The sequence below is a fragment of the Triticum aestivum genome, chromosome 1A (assembly GCF_018294505.1).
Source record: "Triticum aestivum cultivar Chinese Spring chromosome 1A, IWGSC CS RefSeq v2.1, whole genome shotgun sequence".
Lineage (NCBI taxonomy): Eukaryota > Viridiplantae > Streptophyta > Magnoliopsida > Poales > Poaceae > Triticum > Triticum aestivum.
This window is the reverse complement of record NC_057794.1, coordinates 522,563,772-522,587,177: the sequence shown is the minus strand read 5'-3', so window position 1 is coordinate 522,587,177 and position 23,406 is coordinate 522,563,772. Positions and strand designations below refer to the sequence as shown.

The following is a 23,406-nucleotide window of genomic DNA, read 5'->3' as shown; positions in this document are numbered from 1 at the left end:
CTCAAACACTTGTTCAATATTTTTATTAAATACTTAATCAACATTTTTTTAATACATGATCAAATAGTTTCATACATATTTTATTTTATTTGTATACGTGATAAACATTTTCTCTATAGACATTTAACCTTTTTCAAATGCTTGGTCAACACTTTTCAAATGTTTTATGTAGAGCGATTTTTGAAATATATTTATTAGGACATTTGGAAGTAGAAAAACAAAATAAAACAAAAAACAGAAAATGAATAAAAAAACAAAAAACGAGGATGTTGTTCCCCAGTCACGTCACCCTTCAGCGAGGGTTCGTACCGTCTCGCTGAATGTGATATATAGGGGCGCCCTAGCTATAGTACCGGGAGCTCCTGTGTGAAGGATTTTTCCGTCAAATTGCCCCCAAAGGCATAGGCACAGGTGCCGAGCTAGTCCATTAGCTACAGTCTTGCATTCTTATCTGTGCATATTATGGCAATTCATGTGTACTGTAGTGACTCAATAATGCAAGAGACAGGCACTGTACCGCCAGAGGGTGCACGAATATCATTTAAAATTCTCAGAAATTTTTAAATTTTCAATTTCCAAATTTGTTTAAAAACACATATATTTTAGGAAAATGGAAAAGATATTATACATAACGCATACAATTTTTGAAAAACTTGGATTTTTTTTTGAAACATTTTATGAAAACGCGAACTTTTTTGGAAAACACATGAATGCTTTTGAATTTCTAGAAAAAACTGTAAATTATAAAACTAGTTAAAATTCCAAATAATTTTTAAAATGCGAATGGTTTTCAGAATTTCGTAAAAGGAAAAAATAACCAGTGAAATAATTAATGGGAAAAACGAAAAAAATCGGCTCTGAACTTTACTGAATCCTTCTGAATGGTTCCTAAAACCAGGAACAAAGCATACTTAAACAGTACACCCCACTTAATTTCACGTGCTTCCTTTCCCATGGGATTTGGCGTCACTTTACCGCCAATGGCAGCAAATAGGAATTGTGGAACTTCCCATCTTGCAGGGTGCTGACACGGAAAGCATAATCCACCAGTGGGGTGCTGAAGAGTGTTGCTGCCACATAATGGTTCAACCCATTTGTGCCTTTTATTTGTGTGTAGTTCCCATGATAAAGAAGGATCCAGAACCTTCTGTGTTTTTTAAGAGAAAAGTAATTTTGAGTTTTATTCTAAATTTTTATTTCCTTTCAGAAAAGAAATAACTATTTATTAATAATTTCTGTATTTAGTACACATTTTTATTAATTTATGAACATGTTTTAAATTTTGAGAACATTTTAAAAATGAACAAAAGTTTTTTCAAATTTGCAAACTATCTTTTCAGCATTCTCTTATAATTCTTCAAATCGCAATTATTTTTAAAACTCCTGAACATTTTTTTCACGAACATATTACAAATTCAGAATCATTTGTTTACAATTTCACAAATCACATGTATTTTCTAAAAAAATTGAACCTTTTTAAATTTCCTGAACAAATATTTTTTTGATTTCATTAACTTTTTTCTAAAAATTGGCAAACACTTTTTGAATACTCAAATGATTTCTGAAAATGACGTAGAACCTGTGCATTCATGATTTTTTTCAATTTCATATTTTTTTTATTTCACAAATATATTTTTCTAAAATATGACCATTTATAGTTTATGGACTATTTTAAAATTTAAAGATATCTTTTTAAAACTTAATTAATAAAAGAAAAGAGTTAAAACAAAAATAAAACCAGGCGCACCGCTCATCTTGCATCGTACTTGGCCAGCCCAAAGCCACGCGGTGCGGGGTGGGCGTTTGGATGTAGGCAACGCCCAACGCGCTGGAGATCCTATTCCCCGCTTAGATAGCGACTAGGAAACATGCCCGTGCGTTGCAACGGGAGAAACAATCCACCCACATGACCATATAATTTTTGAACGCATGACACAATATCCTATCAACTCAGATGAAATCAAAAGATAAAATGAGCAAAGCTAGAGGATTAACATACATCTCCAGTAACAATATTAATTGTGCAAAGCAAAAAAGGATAGCTATGTATCAATAGATTTAGCTTGATGCCACATCAATTCACATGTTTGAAGTTTGATCCTCAAATTGACCAATCTCAAAAATATTTTGTTGTTGAATAAATATGAACCAAAGGAATCAAACATATAAAATAATTCTAACCAATTAAGAATCTACAATTGACACATAATCGTGGTGCTAATAGCAGAATGACCATTTTCTTAAACAAATTTTAGAACCAAATATTAATGGGAAACTTCTGGCTTCTGAGATAATGGAACTCGGTCTTCTCATACTGCTCAAGTACATCCTTACCTTCTCATTTAGGACCTGAAAGCTGAAAAGAAGCAAAAAAAGAAAGTCAAATTTGTGGTCACTGGAAACATTTACAATGTAAACCAAAAATATAGTGTTCCCACGACTACCTTATTAGAGAACCTGTATATATTTGAAGGTGTGTCTAGAAGGCAATTAATTAAGTCCAACTGACGGATAGCGTTTTTATCAGAAAAGTGATTTTTTTCAGTCATCAACTGATAAAAAATGCATCCTATGCTCCAAATGGAAGGTAAATGTCGCATTTTGGAGGAAACGACATTCCAAACATGTTAAGAAACATGAATATAAGCAAAATCCGGGAAATTATTAAAGATGATTTTACTCTTCTTGGAAGCAAGATAAGTTCGTTCGAATGTAGTCGAAGTCATTTATTGTCCAACATTATAGTATTACTAACATGTCTACACTGCTAACTAAAATGCTAACTAAGTGGCAACTATTCTCTACCTTGCAGTTGTGTTTTCTGGAGCTCACTAATGACAAAGGAACAACACATGTGACAGAAGAAGTAGGGGGAGGGAGTTTAGTATTATACATGATAAGCATTCGAAAAACAGTATTTGATGCAAATACACAAGAGATTGGGATCTACAATGTTTAAAGATGGTAATTCCAAAAGGAGTAAGAATTCTCCTTGAAACCAGAAGCATATGTACAAAATAAGAACTACACAGATTTTCCATGGTCAACCATTGAGAAGTTTAACGCATGACAAAACTCCAATACATCTACAGAAGATCTCCATTGATCACGGGGAGGCACAGCCAACGTATTGCTAAATGATAATATGCATTAAATAAAAGTTGGTAGAATATGATTTTGGTTTCACATCCATCTTCTGTAAAGCAGCGGCCCCTGCCATCAAATGCTGATGGGGAGACTCTGACCTGTGAATGTCCATTACTTTCTTCCTTGATAGCTACACAAAATGTGTAACAAATGAATAGGGGCAAGTTCTACAGCAAGACAAACCAACACGAACATCTAGCCTACAACCATGTTAGGAAACAGAGAAATATAGCTACTGAAACATATTATTATTTTCAGTCAACTTACATATATAGGGTGTAGTTTTTTCCCCACCCCATCTTTACTAAAATGAAGCCAACAGAAATAAGTTCAGGTCGTGAATGAACAACAGCCACACACATCAGGAAGCTACCTACATACAGACCAAAAATACCAGCCGCACTTCGCTAGCTGCTAAGCACCAGTACACAAGATTTATCTCATCACTGATTTGAAAATTTATGCTTCCAGTCAGTGATATTGCTCAACAGGATCTTTGCTCGGTCCGAACCAATAAATGGAGGTGCCAAGCTAAATGGGATTTAACATAAAAGTAAAACAACGTCGTACCTCAGAATCAGTGACCAAAGACCGTAAGCCAAATGGAGATGGAGTAGCACCAATACCCAGAAAATCTACAAATCCACTGCTTTGATCTGAAGGTACTTTCTAATTTTTAGAAGTAGAAATCACATGAAAAGTCACCTGAAAAGGAGCATCATAGGAACTTATAGCGAAAGCTGAAGGCATGGCAATTCTGGGCAACATTCATAGTGCTGTTGGAACAACATGTGAGTGCAAGCATGATACTGAAGGTGCTATGCCATTGCATCTATTTTATAAAATGTGCAAAGCTAATTAACCTTGAAAGATCCACTTGTTGAGTTCATCCTCTACATATCTATACATGCAATTTATTCAGGTAAATTCCATTTTCTTTAACACTGAAAGAATCATAAAAATTGATTGACTTAAATGCAATATCACAATAAAATGGATCTGATGAGAAAGAGGAAGGTGGATTGCTTTGCTTATCTGACAAAGACGGGCGATAAACCCTGCGTCGGCGCGTTGAGCATGGCCTTGTGTAAGCTGGCAACGCGGATCTGCGTTCCCACACCCACGTACAAGTCAGAGCTGTCCCGTCGTGTCGCCGGTGGGGCTTCAATAGACGACGTCGTCAGCCTGCTCATAAGAATGATTTCTATCAAGTCATGAGCAATTGTCAAGTGGATTTCAAAGTTCAGTTTGTATATAAAATCTTCTGTAACGTATACTGAATTGGAGTTCAGCTCAGATATAGCGAAAGGAGGCTGCGACTCGGTGTACAAATACCTTAAACCTTGGGCGATGTCCATGGCTATTTTCATTCATCTGAGCCAAGAGAATTGGGCCTCTTCCCCATATAAAGGACGAAAACAAATGAGATCAAATCTACAACACACAGAAAATGCAAATATTTAGTCTGTCCTAATGAAATTGAAGAGATAGACTTACAGTGTGGGTGCTCGTACAGGGTCCCATTTGATTTTTACTCAAAGATTAACATCCTCGAGAATGGGTCACTCTCTCTGCAATAGCCCAGAAACTTTGCTATGTTCTCATGATTCAACCTTGCCAGATCAATAACCTACAATGTTCATCCCATTTTATTTATTTATTATTTGAGTTAAAAGGTGTTTCTGAGTCGCAATTTTAGACAAACGAACTACCTTGTTTTGGTAAAAGAGCTCATGCTGGCTAGTCCAATGACCTTCAAAGGCGCATAATGATATGACAGAAACCTCAGGTCCATCCTTCATTGTTTCTTTGTAGACTATAGTCTCCAGAGTTGAGCCAATTATGTTGCTAAAATCCTAACACACTACTTCAAGTTCCTAGTGACTCAACTTTGGCAAACTTTTCAGCATATCAGAATCTGAGGAAAGCATGAACAAATTAGCAACAATGTATGTTAGACAAAATAATCAATTTATTTTATATAGTTAATACCAACCAATCAGTACTGTTATCTCGTTGCTCCAACTTTTTGATCTACTCCATGATGATATTCTTATAGAAGGCTTTAGATTGAAGCTTCTGGAGGCAGTAACAGCACTAGTGATCACAAAAACAAGAAGGAGAGCACCGGTTGCAATTTCCAAAACAATAAGCCAAGTCGGTTGCTGCACTTTTTCATCCTTATGCTCAGAAGTATTTTGTTTTCATTGAAAATTCATTCACTTTTCTTCTGATTGCATAAACTGAAGGTTCGGTTTTTAGTCACACTGTCCCAAGACACACCTCAACTTGTATCTTCAAATTCGAGCTTAGCATAGCAAGTGAGAATTGTCTAAAAGTGTAAGACATACACGTGATCCAAGTCAACCAATCTAGGCATGGTAAAGTCTACAAAGATGACTCACTACCTTACAGTGTTATCAATTGATGGAAAATTGGCACAACTTCTAGGATAATCCTGCTAGTACAACTGTAACAGTTACAATAATAATCTTGGTTTTTTCATTTGAATAAAAGAACACAAACCATCATGAGGCCCCTATGGAATCAGCACAACCATGATTCTGGTCTCTTCTTTTTGCGTGGACCATGATTTTGATCTGCTATAAGATTTATCCTTAAGTTCATAATATTCAGAGTTCAGACGTAGCCAGTGGAAAAACTCCAAGCAAAACCATGTATGCGTGAAAGAAATATCAACAGTTAGCATTATCTAGATAATCATGGGAAGAACATATAGAAGTTAATAAAGTCCCAAAGGAATCAATCAAGCGTGGGGAATTTACATGGTTGCTAGCTAGCTAGCATGGTCTATTAGCCAATGGAACACGTACCGGAGGATTCAATTAGGCATGATGTAGTGTAGTTTTGTGCACATCTGGTTGGCTTCCTTCATCGTTGTTGCCGGCTAGTACGTGTGCATCTGGTCAGCTTGCTTCTTCGTAGTTCTACACCAGTACCTTGCTCTGAAGTCGATTTGAGTTTCACTCGCTCCTCCCTGATCCTCCCGAGGAGAGGCGCTCCTCACGCGCACCAGTGCCCTCGCACCGCTGCACCCCTGCCGCACCCTTCCATCTTCCTCGTCCTTCTTCTCCTACCTCTCCTCCACCCTGGATCCTCCTGTCTCTCTTCTCTACCAGAAAAATCGAATCACCGCCATGACCTTGGAGCTCTCCCTGCCAGCCATGGAGGCCCGCCTCCACTTGCAAGGACTTCGCGCCGCCGCGCCGGATCTCTCCTTCTCCCGCGCCCGCTGGATCCCGCCGCCGCCGTTTTGCATCGAGCAGACGCATCGCCCCCAGCCTGTCGAGCCGCCGCGTTGACCTGATCCAGAAGCTGCGCTCGAGCGCCGCGGCGGGGGTGGCGAGCGGGAAGAGGTGTGGACGGGGCGGCGGGCGGGTTGAGGTCGGCCGGGGCGGCGGGCGGGTTAAGGTCGGCCGGGGCGGCGGGTGGGTTGAGGTCGGCCGCGGCGGCGAGTGGTGCGGCGGCAGCTAGGATTGGCTCGGCCTAGGCAGAGGCCAGGGTCGAGGCGATGCGAGGAGGCAGACGCGTACGGGTATTTTTTCTAGCGAACCGTTTTTCGTGGCAGCTTAATAATGGATTGCGGGTTGAATACACGAAACCACAGGGGCTTTTATGCAAAAGTACTAATAACGGACGGACAGAAGCGATAGCCGCTTTATTAGTATATATATATATATATATATATATATAGGTAAAGATAAAGATAAAGATTAATTGCTCCTGGTCCTCTGATAGGACGGTCAATTCTGGGTTTTTCGCCACTATCTTTTTACTTCTTTTGTTTTTTCTTCTGAGTATTTTCCTTTTCTTTTTCGTTCTCTTTTTTCCTTTTTATTTTAGTTTCTTATTTTTTTATAGTTCACAAACTTTTTGTTGAAACTCATAAAATTAAAATAAAGTCATGAACCATTTTTCAATTTATTGTTTTTATGAAAATCTTCCAAACAATACAAATTCGTGAAAAACATTGAGTTTGAGGATAAATTTTTAATACTTGAATATGTTATTTTCAAACTCGCGTACATATTTTTGAAAGTTATGAATTTGTTTTTCAAAATCATGATCATTTGTGGAAATAAAAAAAGAGAAGGTCATAATTTTCTAAACACGCGGCCTTTAAAAATTGGTTAAAGTTTTTCGAACTAACATTTTTTTTGAAAAATATGAACGGTTTTTGGAGTGACGAATATTTCTTAAACTTCCTGAATTTTTTTATTAAATCCATGAACATTTTTTTAAATGTAACATTTTGGTTCGGGAATATTTTTTCAAATTTGCAAAGTTTTTTCCCAATTCATGAATGTTTTTGAATTCACATATATTTTTAAAAATTGCAAAAAATTTGTAGTTCAAGAATTATTTCCATAAAAATCAAGAATGTTTATTGAACTCGCAAACATTTTTTAATCCAAATGCATTTTTTTAATTTATGATTTTATTTTTGAAATACACATTTTAGTTTGAAATCTTGAACATTATGAAGCAAAATATATATATATATATATATATATATATATATATATATATATATATATATATATAATGAAAGCGAAAAAAGCAGGGACGCCACTCGTCCACACATGGTCCAGCCCAAATCCTGCGCATGAGGTGGTGTGCATTTGTGCGCTCTCCCCCATGCAGGTTGCTAAATAGGAGGTCTCATGTGTGTTGGTTAGGAACTCCCTATTTTTTGGTGCTTTAATTTGCCTGCAACACCCGCCTCTGCAGCCGAGCCGGTCTTATGTCACAAATATAATTCAAAGGTTGTTCTAAAAAACTAATTGGAAGGTGTTACACTAGACTAATTGCATATCAGAATTCGGTTCAGTTCGGTTCTGAGAGAAACTTGATAGCAGAGTAGGAGGGGAAAGTAGTACAGGAGATGGAAGACGAAGAAGATGAGGTGGCCTCTTCGAAATAGAAGAGAGCAGCGTTTGACGACCCCGTGGAGGAGGCACACCACCAGCCCCGTTGGAAGCTGCGCAAGGCCTCGGGCGTGCCGGCCGGCCAATGAACTGCGCCTACTTGGGTGACCCTCTTTGACACCTCGGAGGACCCCCTGACTCAGTGAAGCCTGCACCCAGATGGTATTCTCGGTAGAACGCTTTGGAGTCTGTTTTGTTGGGAATATAGTAATTTCAAAAAAATTCCTACGCACACGCAAGATCATGGTGATGCATAGCAACGAGAGGGGAGAGTGTGTCCACGTACCCTCGTAGACCGAAAACGGAAGCGTTAGCACAACGCGGTTGATGTAGTCGTACGTCTTCACGATCCGACCAATCAAGTATCGAACGCACGACACCTCCGAGTTCTGCACACGTTCAACTCGATGACATCCCTCGAACTCCGATCCAGCCGAGCTTTGAGGGAGAGTTCCGTCAGCACAACGACGTGGTGACGATGTTGATGTTCTACCATCGCAGGGCTTCACCTAAGCACTGCTATGATATTTCGAGGTGGACTATGGTGGAGAGGGGCACCACACACGGCTAAAAGGTCCAAGAGATCATTTTTTGTGTCTCCAAGGGGTGCCTCCCACCCCGTATATAAAGGAGTGGAGGAGGAGGAGGGGGCGGCCACCTTAGACGCGCCCCCTCCTTGTCCAATTCGGACTGGGGGGAGGGGGCGCGCGGCTGCCCTTTGGCCGCCCCTCCTCTTCTCCATTAGGGCCCAATAGGCCCATTAGTCTCCCCGGGGGGTTCTGGTAACCCCCCGGTACTCCGGTATATGCCCGAAACTCCCCGAAATCATTCCGGTGTCCGAACATAGTCGTTCAATATATCGATCTTTACGTCTCGACCATTTCGAGACTCCTCGTTATGTCCGTGATCATATCCCGGAATCTGAACTACCTCTGGTACATCTAAAATCATAAACTCATAATATAACCGTCATCGAACTTTAAGCGTGCGGACCCTACGGGTTCGAGAACTATGTAGACATGACCGAGACACGTCTTCGGTCAATAACCAATAGCGGAACCTGGATGCTCATATTGGCTCCTACATATTCTACGAAGATCTTTATCGGTCAAACCGCATAACAACATACGTTGTTCCCTTTGTCATCGGTATGTTATTTGCCCGAGATTCGATCGTCGGTATCTCAATACCTAGTTCAATCTTGTTACCGGCAAGTCTCTTTACTCGTTCTGTAACACATCATTCCGCAACTAACTCATCAGCTGCAATGCTTGCAAGGCTTAAGTGATGTGTATTACCGAGTGGGGCCAGGGATACCTCTCCCACAATCGGAGTGACAAATCCTAATCTCGAAATACGCCAACCCAACAAGTACCTTCGAAGACACATGTAGAGCACCTTTATAATCACCCAGTTACGTTGTGACGCTTGGTAGCACACAAAGTGTTCCTCCGGTAAACGGGAGTTGCATAATCTCATAGTCATAGGAACATGTATAAGTCACGAAGAAAGCAATAGCAACAAACTAAACGATCAAGTGCTAAGCTAACGGAATGGGTCAAGTCAATCACATCATTCTCCTAATGATGTGATCCCGTTAATCAAATGACAACTCTTTGTCTATGGTTAGGAAACATAACCATCTTTGATCAACGATCTAGTCTAGTAGAGGCATACTAGTGACACTCTGTTTGTCTATGTATTCACACATGTATCATGTTTCCGGTTAATACAATTCTAGCATGAATAATAAACATTTATCATGATATAAGGAAATAAATAATAACTTTATTATTGCCTCTAGGGCATATTTCCTTCATGTTTATGGTTCCTCGAGTAGATGCCGAATTATTGATTCATCCTTTGTAGCCCGCAACGCGTGAACATCAGCGACGCAACTGAGGACGATGGTATCCCTCCACCTTCTATGGCGGAGAGCGGGTCCGTGGAGCGTCCTATTCCCCCTCTGGCCCTAATGGGCTGGGGGAAGCGACGTCGCGCCCGACCCCTACCGCTGACAACACGTGGGCAGGCATCGGCGATTCATTGGCTGAGGTCTAGTCCTCGGGCGCCGAAGACCACAGGGAAGAAGTCCCCATGGTTACGGAAGAAGAGTTGGGCCAAGGTGTATCCTCGGCCCAAATCACTCTAGGACTGCCAAAGTAGCCAGAGGTTACCGTCCCTGCAACCACGGTGGGTGAACACTAAGCGGCTCCACCTTCCCCTCTTGCTCTAAAGTAGGTCCCCATGGGGTGGCCCGTGGAGATGGAGGCCGTCGTGGCGAGCTCCTCCATCCCGAAAGAGCACCGTGACCTTATTGGCATGACAGTGGGGAGCTTCCAGTCTATGGAGGCCAGAATGCAAGAGGCCTTCAAGGGTCTCCTTAGAGGCTTTGAGGTATGTTTACCGTACTTCAAATTCACCCTGTAGTATATATATTGTCAATTTTATGCCAGACCTCTTCTGGTGTGGCTAAAAAAACTCCTATTTGAATACAATACAATAATTTATAACATAGCCATCAGTAGCCCCCGAGCCCTAAGTTGGTTTAAAGAACTGACTTGGGGTTCGTCTCGATGTTTGTGTGAATATGACCATACAGTAGCCCCTAAGACTCTTGTTGGTTTGGTATAAAGCCATCAAAGGATCGAAATCGAGCTTGGACGGCTAATTGTTTTAATCATTTGTGTAGGCCTCTATTTCGGCTCCGAGCTTTGTCTCCCAAGAGTTAGCGAAGATGAACTGGAAGTTGAAACGGTCCCAAGAGGACCACAATCTGATGCAAAAGCAAATAAAAAATGCCCAAAGTGAATGAAGAGTTCAATACAAAACAATATATCTTTTATCGTTGTTTGAGCTTATTGTAATGTCGGGCCTATATTGTGACACCTGCTTATATGTCTCCAACGTATCTATAATATTTGATTGTTTCATGCTGTATAGTATCAATTTTGGATGTTTTATATGCATTTATATGTCATTATATATCATTTTTTTGGGACCAACTTATTAGCTTAGTGCCAAGTGCCAGTTGCTGTTTTTCACCTGTTTTTGGTTTACCAAAATATCAGTACCAAACGAAGACCAAATGCCATGAAACTTTTTTGGAGATTTTTTTTCTAGACAAAAGAGACCCTTGAAGCTTCGGGGGAGGGCCAGAAGATGAAGGAGTGGCCCACGAGGCACCAAGGCGCGCCCAAGGGAGTAGGCGTGCCCTGGTGGCTTGTGGGGCCCACGAGCGTCCGTTTGACCTAATTTCACCTTTACAAATTCTCTAAAATCGGGAAACCAACAGAGAGCCACCCAAAACATTTTTTCCACCACCACAAGCTTCTGTTCTCGTGAGATCCCATCTGGAGGCCTTTTTCGGTACTCTGTCGGAGGGGGAACTGATGACCGATGACCCACAAGTATAGGGGATCAATTGTAGATCTTTTCGATAAGTAAGAGTGTCGAACCTAACGAGGAGCAGAAGGAAATGATAAGTAGTTTTCGGTAAGGGATTGTCTGCAAGTGCTGAAATTGTAAGTATCAGAGTAGTTTGATAGCAAGATAGTTTGTAACGAGCAAGTAACGATAATAGTAACAAAAGTGCACCAAGGTAGCCCAATCCTTTTGAGTCAAAGGGCAGGCCAAAACGGTCTCTTATGATAAGCAAAGTATTATTGAGGGTACATGGGAATTTCATCTAGTCACTTTCATCATGTTGGTTTGATTTGTGTTCGCTACTTTGATAATTTGATATGTGGGTGGACCGGTGTTTAGGTGTTGTTCTTACTTGAACAAACCTCCTACTTATGATTAACCCCCCCCCCCCGCCCCCCGCGCACGCGCGCGCAAGCATCCACAACTACGAGAAAAGTATTAAGAATAAATTCTAACCATAGCATTAAACTTTTGGATCCAATCGGCCCCTTACGAAGTAGCGCATAAACTGGGGTTTAAGCTTCTATCACTCTCGCAACCCACCATCTAATTGCTACTCCACAATGCATTCCCTTAGGCTCAAATATGGTGAAGTGTCATGTAGTCAACGTTCACATGACACCACTAAGGGAATAACAACATACATACTATCAAAATATCAAACACATATCAAGCTCACATCATTACTTGCAACATGAATTCTCCCGTGACCTCAAGAACAAAAGTAACTACTCACAAATGATAAATATATTGATGATCAGAGGAGTATTAAATAGCATAGTGGATCTGAACATATAATCTTCCACCAAATAAACCATATAGTAATCAACTACAAGATATAATCAACACTACTAGTCACCCACAAGCACCAATCTATAGTTCCGGTAACAAGATTGAACACAAGAGATGAACTAGGGTTTGAGAGGAGATGGTGTTGTTGAAGATGTTGATGGAGATTGTCCTCCCCAAGATGGGAGAGTTGTTGGTGATGATGATGACCATGATTTCCCCCTCCGGGAGGGAAGTTCCCCCAGCGGAAACGCTCCGACGGAGGGAAAAAGTGCTCCTCCTAAGTTCCGCCTCGAGGCGGCGACGCTTTGTCCCGAAAGTCCTCTCTTTATTTTTTTTCTAGGTCAAAATGACTTATATACCAGAAGATGGGTACCGGAGGTGGGCCGAGCAGGCCACAACCCACCAGGGCGTGCCTGGGGGGCCTGGCGCGCCCTGGTGGGTTGTGCCCACCTGGTGGTCCCCCTCTGCTGTTTATTGGCTCCAGTATTTCTTAAATAATCCATAAAAAATCTCCGTGAAGTTTCAACTCATTTGGAGTTGTGCAGAATAGGTGGCCTGATGTAACTTTTCCAGGTCCAGATTTCCAGCTGCCGGAATTCTCCTCTTGGTGCGTTCCTTGCAAACTATGAGAGAAAAGGCATTAAAATTACTCCAAAAAGCATTATTATAGATAAAAAATTATAAATAACAGTAAGAAAACATGATGCAAAATGGACGTATCAACTCCCCCAAGCGGTGGAGCCCTCCGTGGACTCGCGCAACCGTTATCCTTCGTGGCTTGAAGTCTCCATCAACGTGGATGTACGATAGCACCATCTATCGGAACCACGCCAAAAATCTCCGTGTCTACATTGTGTTTGCTCCCTCCAAACTCGTCCCTTTACCTTCATGTGCAATGTTTTAAATTCCGCTGCTATAGTCTTAGACTTGCATGTGTAGGTTGATTGCTTGACTAGTGCTAAGTTGCTAAAATCTGCCAAAACTTAAAATTGGGAAAATGCTAGATTTTTATTTGGTCAAGTAGTCTAATCACCCCCCTCTAGACATACTTTTGATTCTACAAGTGGTATCAGAGCTTTGGTCTTCATTTGCCTTGATTTTCATAGCTTTTGGTGATCATAGTCTTGGTTTCACAACCTAGGAGAGTATGGCGTCTAGCGAGGGAAATTACCACCATAGAGGTCCTTACTTTGATGGTACTAATTTTGCTAGTTGGAAGCATAAGATGAAAATGCATATTCTTGTACATAACCCCGCCGTTTGGGTCATTGTGTGTATTGGCTTGCAAGGTGAATTCTTTGATGGGAAAGAACCAAACCGTGAAGCTACCGCGAAAGAGTTGAAGATGCTGCAATACAATGCTCAAGCTTGTGATATTCTCTTCAACTGATTGTGCCTCGAAGAATTCAACAAAATCTATCGTCTTGGATAAAGGCTAAGCAATGGTAACCAACACCCGCACCTCTTTCTTAGGACGGTTACCCCCAACGGGTAGGGTGCAGTGGGCGGCCGCGCGAGGGTGCGCCACGTGGTGTGCCCAGCCGCCACTATGTGTCGCTAGTTGTGCGCACACACAGGAAACGATTTTTTAATTCATGCATGTGTTTGCTTTTTAAAATTTTGTGGGGTTTTGGATATTTCCTGGTTTTTCCTAGGTTTCCTAAAAATATAATTTGATTATGTTTATTTATTTATGTTGGATTTCTCGCATGAAGCACGTCCACGTCCTGTAAAAAACACAATCGTGAAACACATTTGTGCTTTCACATGAACTCGCCACTATGCTTTCCGAAAGTGAAAAAACACAGTTACGCTTCTCATAGATGTGCTTTCGCGACAAGCACAACTGTGTTTTTCTGAAAAGTGAAAAACATAGCTTTGCTTACGCGTTAGCACACCTGTACTTTTTGAGAAGTGAAAAAACAAGTGTGTTTCGTGGTGATGCGTATTTTTCGGGGCACCATGAAGCAGACATGTGCCTGAAGTGTGCTTCCCTATTTTTATTTATGTTTTTCTTCTTCTGCCCTGGTATTTTCAAGAAAAAAACATCTAAACCTGTTAACATGGGATTTTGTCTCTGAAATCTCAATGCAAGAAACCCACTTGTGAAAATGGTTCGAGATTTAGATGCATGGCTCGATAAATAAAATATTAAATCTATGAAGAAAAACCCAAAACTTCTAATTGTGACAAAAAATGGTTCGAGATTTAGATGCATGGCTCAAGAAATAAAATATTAAATCTATGAAGAAAAACCCAAAACTTCTAATTGTGACAAATATCACATATGCAATGTGTCACTTATCACCATCAAAGAATGTGTGAGTAACCTTCGCAAGGGCTACCCTGAACTACTGATTTCGCTTTTGAATTTTCCTCCGCTGATGTAACTGCTTTTTTTAGACGTGCCGATGTAACTGCTTGTTTTTGAGAGGGAGAGAAGATGTAATAACTTTTTTTTGAGGGAAAAAGCATTTATTCATTCAAAGACCACATTCAGTGGGATACAAGTTTGGTCATGAGGCTGGCCAAGCCAAACATGACGACCAAAAGCTAAGCTTAAAGCAAATCTAGCTAGCTTATGGGCTTCTAAACTAACATGACGACCTTCAAAAGAGAAATTACATTGGAACGATAATGATCTTGACTTAATTTCACAGATGATCGAACCATAGGAGCCCTTGTGTCCTCTTGTTATGTCACCAATAACCTGCTTACAATCTGAAGCAACCACCATTCTCTGAATATGAAGATCTTCCGCTAGAGCAATAGCCTCCCGGCATGCAATAGCCTCAAGTGTTGTCGGGTCCCAAATCCCCGCGATGACCAAAGATGAGCTCCCCAAGAAAACACCATTGTTGTCCCTGCAAATAGCTACCGCCGTTCCCCCTCTATGTGTCCGTACAACTGCATCAACATGGATCTTGGCATAATTTGCTGGGGGCGCCTTCGGTCTTTGTCTGACCATGCTAGTGCTTGTTGTACTTTGGCGAATAGGCTTTGGAACTCTCACTGCTTCCAAGTCGGATATGAAGCGGGTAATGAAAGCGTGTGTTGCATGGGGGGTTTGAAAAATTGCCTCATGTATAGCCTTTCTTCTCGATGTCCAGATTGCCCAAAGTGTTACTGAGAGGAGAACAAACTTTTCATGAGAAAGCACAGCAAGAAGACTAAACAGCCAGCTCTCGCCCTCATTTCTGTTGTAGCAACCAGTGTACTCCCTAGTTCCTCATCCACCAGGGCCCATATGCATCTCGAAACGGTACACTCCAAGAGTGAATGCCGCCATGAATCCACTGCACCATAGAAACTGCAAGTGCTCGTGTTTTTCATATGGCGATGCGCTCTGACATCCTCCGTCGGTACCGACTGTTTTGACAGTCTCCACAAGAACATGCGTACTTTTGTCGGGACCTCCGTCTTCCATAACAATTTCCATGACCCCTCCTCGGTTCTAGTTGATGAAGATCCAGCCGAACCCTCCAACCATGCTTCCCGCCAGTTCCTCGTCGTGACGAGCATGTTGTAGGCCGACCGAACGGTAAAATGGCCGCTCCTGTCATGAGCCCAGCTCCAGAAATCAGGCATGTTCATGGTGCATATTGGTATGTTTGATATCACATTGACGTCAAAAGGCATGAAGGTGGCATCCAGTAGCTGTTTGTTCCATGTGGCATTAGTGGCATCGATAAGATCGGAGACCCTCAGAGGCGGGTTAGCTGAGATACACCCGTAGGGTCTCATCATTTCCTCGTGGGGTAACCAATTGTCCTCCCAAATGTATGTACTCTCTCCATTGCCTATACGCTTGATTAGACCTTGTTTCAAGGTGTCCCGGCCCTCAACAATTGCCCTTCAGTTCAACATCCCACAATACATATATGATACATCAATTATCACTTCTTTTCATACCAAGGGCTTGGGTAATCCCTTTTGATGGTTGAAATGAAGATTTTAATCGTGGTAGTCTGCTTTCTCCATCTTAGGTTCACACTGTGGATGCATCACAATATCATTGATTGTTGTACGAGAAGCTAGTATTATTTTTGTTGTCGTTGGAAGGTACTTGTGATATTATTATTCTCCTGCGGCATAATAACGTTATTAAGAGGGAAAAGGGTTTGTTTCCTTTCTATTTTGATGTTTGCCTTTGTTACCAGAATAAAAGTATTGCTTATGTTATTTATTTCTTACAGTGGGTACGAAAGTGCCTTCCCTTGCCTTACTTTTTATACTTCTATATTTCACAACTCATTAGAGACCGATAGTAGGAATTTCAGAATTTCTCATAGCATGATTCAAATTTAGTGTAGTGATAGTCTCGAACTTCATGTCAAATAAGCACAGTGAAGTTTACTGCCAACTCTATTGATCTATATATGCTCACCATTCCTTTTTGTTGCCGTCGGTTGTTTCTTTTCACACGATTTATTTTGTTGCACTACTTTGCATTGCGGGAGTGAAAAAATACAGGACTTGATAATGTGTACTCCCTCCCTTGCTAAATATAAGTCTTTTCATGAATTTTAACATGGACTACATACAGAGCAAAATGAGTGAATCTACACTTTAAAATAAGGCTATATTTATTTGTATATAGTACATATTCAAATCTCTAAGAAAACTTATATTTAGGAACGAAGGGAGTAGCAAGTTACTTCTAGTTTAACCTACTGGCTATAATATTATATATTGTGACATATTTTTTATCATGTGGCAGATATTGGTTTATGGGAGCATTTTCAACAATGAAGACATGTGTTCTCACGACTTTGGTGTGGAGGGGTGGATCAAACGGCTAGGAATGTGGGACGACCCGTGATTGATGTTCGACGAGCGTTGGGCCTTGCTTGATGGGGGCGGCGCTGGTTGTAGAGTAGCATAGTGTTCTTTGAGATATGCTTGTAAAATTAATAATTTTGGCTCTTTTTTTGCTCATGTACTGGTATTTTCTAGTGTGTTTACGTAATCTTCTTTTTTAATGACATGAGCATATATTTTTTGTCAAATTATTATTGGCTTAAATTTCCATGGACCAAGTGAAAAGAGACATGGGATAATGTCCTGAATTGAAATTAGTGGGTCGTGCCATAATGGATTGAAATTCTAATGTTTGGGTTGATTACTATATGGGCCGACAATCTTGGACTGAGCTAAAATTTAGTGGGCCAAAAAATTTGATGGGTTGACTACTACATGGGCTGCCACGTCAGATCCATGTCAGATGATGACATGGTACACACGTTAATGCCGTTATGAGCATGTCAGTTAACTACCATCCATGACGGCTAGGAACCTTCATGATCCGTGACGGTTTTGGATGGTCCGTCAAGGAGCGTGAAGTGGTCAAATTATGACGCGATATACATGACGGATTTCAAATCCGTCACGTATGCCCCTACATGGCAGTTTTGTGCATGTCAGTGACGGATTGGATCCGTCACGTATTAACAGATTTCTTGTAGTGTAGGATGGCTTCCCAACGTTGCATGCAGGATCGAAGTGTGGGGGTAGTATATACTCTTAAGCACCCGGGCACTAAGAGACTTTGGGTCCCGTAGCAAGCGCCACGCTTGTCTTGCCAGCATCGCGAGGTTAAACAACTCAAAGTCTTTGAAACCCAGCCCTCCAATACTCTTAGGTTGCGTCATTGCCTTCCATGATACCCAATGAGGTATTCGCTGCCCATTAGTGCTTCCCCACCAGAACTTCCGAATCAACATGTTCAAATGCTCGCAAAGTCCTCTTGGCAGCTTAAAACATGACATTGAGAAGACAGGTACTGCTTGCGCAAGTGCTTTGACTAACACTTCCTTCCCTGCCATAGACATTGTCCGCTTAGTCCAGCCTTGAATTTTTCTCCACGGCCTATCTTTGAGATATTTGAAAGCACCATTTTTCGAGGTCCCGACATCCGACGGCATCCCCAAATATTTCTCGTTCAACATTTCATTTGGGACGTTCAAAAGTCCTTTAATCTCATTACAGACACTCTCAGGAACACCCTTGCTAAAGAATATGGATGATTTAGCATAATTTGCTCTCTGACCTATTGCTTGACAGTAGGTTTCCAGCACTTGGTTCACCTCGGTAGAACCCACAACATTTTCCTTGAAGAACAGCAAGCTGTCATCAGCGAAAAGAAGATGGTTAACTGGTGGCGCCATAGCTGCCACATGCACCCCTCTCAAATTGGATGACTCCCCTCTTGATTTTAAAAGGCATGACAGGCCCTCAGCTGCTATCAAGAATAAATATGGAGATATCGGGTCACCTTGCCGGATCCCTCTTGAAGGTTTGAACTCCTCAAGCCTCTTCCCATTAAACATGACTGAGAAGTTTACTGAAGTAACAAGACTCATAACAATCTCAACCCAGTTACTTGTGAATCCCAACTTGAGCATTATGGCACGTAGATAGTCCCATTCTACCCTGTCATAAGCCTTCATCATGTCCAACTTCAGAGCACAAGACTGGTTTTTCTTTGCCTTGTTCCTCTTCATGAAATGCAAGCATTCATAAGTAGTTATTATATTATCCGTGATTAACCTGTCTGGAATAAATGCTGATTGCTCATCTGAAATTATATCTGGAAGGATTTGCTTGAGCTTGTTGGATATAACCTTGGAAGTGATCTTGTACAACGCGTTACAAAGCCTAATTGGACGAAACTGTGAGAGTAAGGTGGGGTTTTTTACCTTTGGTATGAGGACCAACATAGTATCATTAATGCATGCTGGCGATTCGGTTCCCTCGACAACCTTGAGCACTACCTTCGTCACTTCATCCCCACAGACCTCCCAATGCCTCTAAAAGAAATGTGTAGGGAACCCGTCCGGGCCCGGCGCCTTGATAGGAAACATTTGGAACAGTGCTTGTTTGACCTCCTGCCGGGTATATGGTGCATGAAGGATCTCATTCATCGCTGGAGTAACCTTTGTTGGGGCTGTATCAAGAACTCGGTCCATGTTTTGCACCCCTTCCGAAGTGTACAAGTTTTTGTAAAACTCCATGGTCAACGCTTCCATCTCTGCACTGTCCTCCGTCAAAGTACCATCGGCACGTTGAAGTGATTTTATCTGGTTTTTCCGACGCCGTCTGCTCGCTCTCAAATGAAAAAATAGGTGTTTTTGTCCCCATGAGTTAACCAATCAAGATGTGCCCTCTGGCGCCACAACATTTCCTCGCGGTGGAACAGTTCAATCAGTCTATCTACAACCTTTGTCTCATCGTGTGACGGACCGGATCTTCCTGGGGCAGAGCGCACATACTCCAGGTGGGCCTTTAATTGGTTGATTTCTTTTTTGACCGAGCCAAAGTGGGTATGATCCCAAGCCGACAAGTCCCCTACCAGATTCCCAAGCTTCTCATGCTGAGAGGCCGCGAATTCTGTTGGCTGCATGTTCCATCAGCGGCTGACAGTGATAAATAAAGAATCTTCCCCCTCCCACATAGTTTCGTACTTAAAAAGTTTGGGACCCGCAGTGCATGCATGCAACTCACGTAGCGTGAGAAGGATTGGAATGTGGTCTGATCCGGCTGCACTTTTGTGGGTTAGGGTCGTAGATGGTAATGCCAAGAGCCACTCAGGGTTTACAAGACACCTATCAAGCCTCACCCTTGTGTATGTGCCTCCCGCGACCTTCTTTTCGAACGTCCAATCCGTTCCAGTATATCCAATGTCTGTCAGGCCGCATAAGTCCACCACTTCTCTGAACGCTTCAACTTGAGCTTGACTCCGGGTACCAACTCCGTCATGTTCACGGATATGTAAAACTTCATTAAAGTCACCTATTACCGCCCATGGCCTATTCTGTGTTTCAACTATCCCCCGTAGGGTATTCCACGTATGATATCGTTTCGGTACTTGGGCTTCACCGTAAACAAAGGTCACCTTGACCTGCACATCCACCAAACCATCAACAAGTGTATCAATATGGTACTTCGAGTAACCAGAAATTTCAACTTTTATTTCATCATTCCAGAAAATTCCAAGACCACCACTTCGTCCAGAACTACTAACAGCAAAGCTTTTATTGTAACCTAGAGTATCTGCTAACATTTCAACTCTCGAACCCTCTATTTGTGTTTCTACAATGCAAAGGATATAGGGGCAAAGTGCCTCGCTAAGTCGCGAAGCTCACGGACTGTCGCGGCTTTGTCAATTCCGCGACAGTTCCAACTTAGCAGACTCATTGTGCTGGGCGCGACCCCACTAGGAGGCCCTCCAATCGCGCATCGGTGGTTTTGTTGAGGGCTGGAGCCTTGCTCACAGCGACTTCACTAGTAGATGAACTAGTGTAACATCCCAAATTTCCAATTTGGAATGTTATACATTAGATCATCATTGCATATCATATTTCATTTTGCATTTTGTTTGATCCTAGAAATTCTACGCAACTCAATGACCCACGGAGAGAGTTGAGGATTTTGTTATTTTCATATTTGAGTTTTCTCAAATTTTGATAATAGGATCATTTGATTTTATTTATTTTATCATCAATTATTTCTATTACAAAAATATGAGAGAGGGAATAAAATGACTTTCCTAAAATAAAGAAATACTGAGTATTTAATAATAAAATCAAATAAGTTTTTATTTCGGAGTTTTTCGGTGTTTTATTTGAATTTAGGAGAAATGTGCATTTTTTAAAATTGCATTTAGGTCCCAAATAAATGTTCACCTTGTGCGGCTTGATTTTAGAAGCCCGTGAAAATTTATTTCGGAATTTTTGGAGTCCGTTTAGTATTTCTTCTTATTTTTTCTTCTGCACGCAATTATTTAAAAAAACGAACCGACATAGGGCCGTGTCCGACTAGGACTCCCGGCCCGTTAGGCTATTTAACTTGGGGGGAGGCCCAGCCAGAGCTAACCCTAGCCCGAGCCACCCCAGCCCCAGCCGCCGCCGCCACCGCCACCTCGCCACCCGCGCCGCCGCCAGCTGCCAGCCGCCGCCGCCGCACGCTCGCCGAGGTTTGCCGCCGCCTCAAAATCCGCGCCGTTTTTTTTGCTTTTTTTCAAAAAACCGTTCGGTTTTCCGTCGGTTTTTTAGATTCGTTTTTTATATAGATCGGTTTTTCCGGTTTATTTAAATAGTGAGCGTTCATCCGTTCGTTCGTTCTAGCGAACGTTCGTCGTTTTTTCTTTTTCTCAGATTAAATCCGCGATTTTTCTGATCGCGATTCCTTATCCGATTTTCATTTTAGTATAACTTTTCGCTCGTTTATCGGATTCAGGCGATTCAAGCGCCTAGAGTTTCGTCTCGAAACCCTCTATCCGTTTAACCAACTTAAACAAAATTTTGCTACTATAAAAATTGCCCTAGATTCAGATTAGTAGAACGAAGTTGTTTTCTTTCGCCGTTTGACTTTCGTTGCTTCGTTCGATTTGATTCTTTTTGCCAACCGGAGTTCTTAAGTTGAACCTTCTGGTTAGATCTCTTATTTGAGTTTTACCCGTGCATTAGATGAGTACTTATTGTATGCTTGTTTGTTTGTCTGCGATAGAATACCCAGAGTGCGCCGCTTGTTACTTCGAATCGCTAGGTTTCCCGGATCATCAGCAAGGCAAGTAACACTTTGATCATACCTTTCCTACTATCCAGTTTTATTGCATTAGATCAATCCTCACACATTGCATGGTTAGGATCTAACTAAATTGTGGGATGGGAAGTAGATGAGGTAGTACCTATTACCTGTTTATTATCAAACCTTTGGGAGTTACTTCTACGTTTGCTTAGGCATGCTATGCTAGTAGACGTGGATTGGGTGAGTGATATCCATGACAGATGTGAGTTTTGATTAATTAATGGTTTATCTAAGGTGGCAACTTAAACACATATCTGGGTGGATTGAGGCACCTGGGTATTTCAGGACTTGCCTGTTTTCTTTTGGACCGCCACCCAGGCTCAAAGGGATCATGAGACTATTCATACTAGAAACTTTCGTGTGCAACCACAAGCTATTATGGGCTCTAGCATAGTCGACTAAGTCGTGTGAACTCTTAAAGTGGTAGACTAGTAGATGTAGGGGTTGTGGGTGGTACGGTCTACCCATCGTAAGGTGCAAACGCTTCTGAAAGACTATGTCTCGGTCATCCGTTTCTCAAACACCATGTAGTGCGAGAAATCCAATGGAGGAGATCGAGTCTTGTGGGGAAAAGTGCGCAAACCTCTGCAGAGTGTAATAAACTAATCATGGTTAGCCGTGTCCCCAGTTATGGACATCTTGAGTATCTAGTACCTGAATTATCATGTGAATCTCAACATGTTACTCTAAATTAATTTTGTTGGGTTATGTTTAATGATGATGTTTAATTGGGATTGAGAATGATGTCAACCATTCTCAATGTTTAACAACTACCAAGATAGTTAAATAAATTTATTCTTTTGAAGTAGGAAAAAATTGGCTTTACGCAAAACTGTAACCATAGAGCTTTCCACCAGCCAAATATGCATATAGTATAGCTGTTTCATTCCATTACTCTCTATGTGTTACCTTGCCAGCATATTCCATGTGCTGACCCGTTTCGGGCTGCAACGTTAATGTTGCAGACTTTTCAGACGATGATTAAGGAGTTTTAGGTCGTGGTTCTATACTCAGTGATGCCGTTGGAGTTGATGGACTCACTTATCTTCCAAGCCTTTCGCTGTTATCGTTATTAGATGGCCTTAAGCCATATTTATTGTAATAAGTTCTCTTTTGAGACACTCGATGTAATAAGTGTATGATTGCTACTCTGTTATAAATCCTCCGAGTACTGTGTGGTGTCAGCATTACTGATCCAGGGATGACACCGGAGCACAGAGATCAGACTGTTTGAGGTCTGGTCGCTACAGAGATGGTATCAGAGCACACGCTGACTGTAGGACACGACCACTAAGCTAAAAGACCTAGATCACTATCCATTCTCTTCTCTTCTGACTTCTCATCTTTTCTACTCATTTAGGATGGCGGATGCAAGGAACAAGTTCACACGACCGAATGAAGATACACCCTTTGAACGTCACTTGAAGGAAGTCACTAGATACCTGAACATAGGAGTACCAAGCTTCATCGGAACCTACAACGCCACTTTACCTGAAGAAGTGCG

The 23,406-nt window shown here is 41.6% G+C and overlaps 1 long non-coding RNA gene across 7 annotated transcripts; it reads right to left on the bottom strand.

Annotated features, from left to right (window-relative positions):
- Positions 1 to 1,968: 1,968 nt before the first annotated feature.
- On the bottom strand, positions 1,969 to 6,562 carry LOC123062710 (uncharacterized). Of its 7 annotated transcripts, none has more exons than XR_006429842.1 (6): positions 5,144 to 6,562; positions 4,860 to 5,065; positions 4,483 to 4,777; positions 4,011 to 4,332; positions 3,718 to 3,852; positions 1,969 to 2,356 (listed from the first exon to the last, which is right to left on the bottom strand). It is a non-coding gene; the product is annotated as an uncharacterized lncRNA (long non-coding RNA). The 7 variants fall into 7 exon arrangements; XR_006429836.1 differs by having other exon boundaries at positions 3,718 to 4,332; positions 4,483 to 4,543; positions 4,645 to 4,777; XR_006429838.1 differs by having other exon boundaries at positions 3,718 to 4,332; positions 4,483 to 4,581; positions 4,662 to 4,777.
- Positions 6,563 to 23,406: the final 16,844 nt, after the last annotated feature.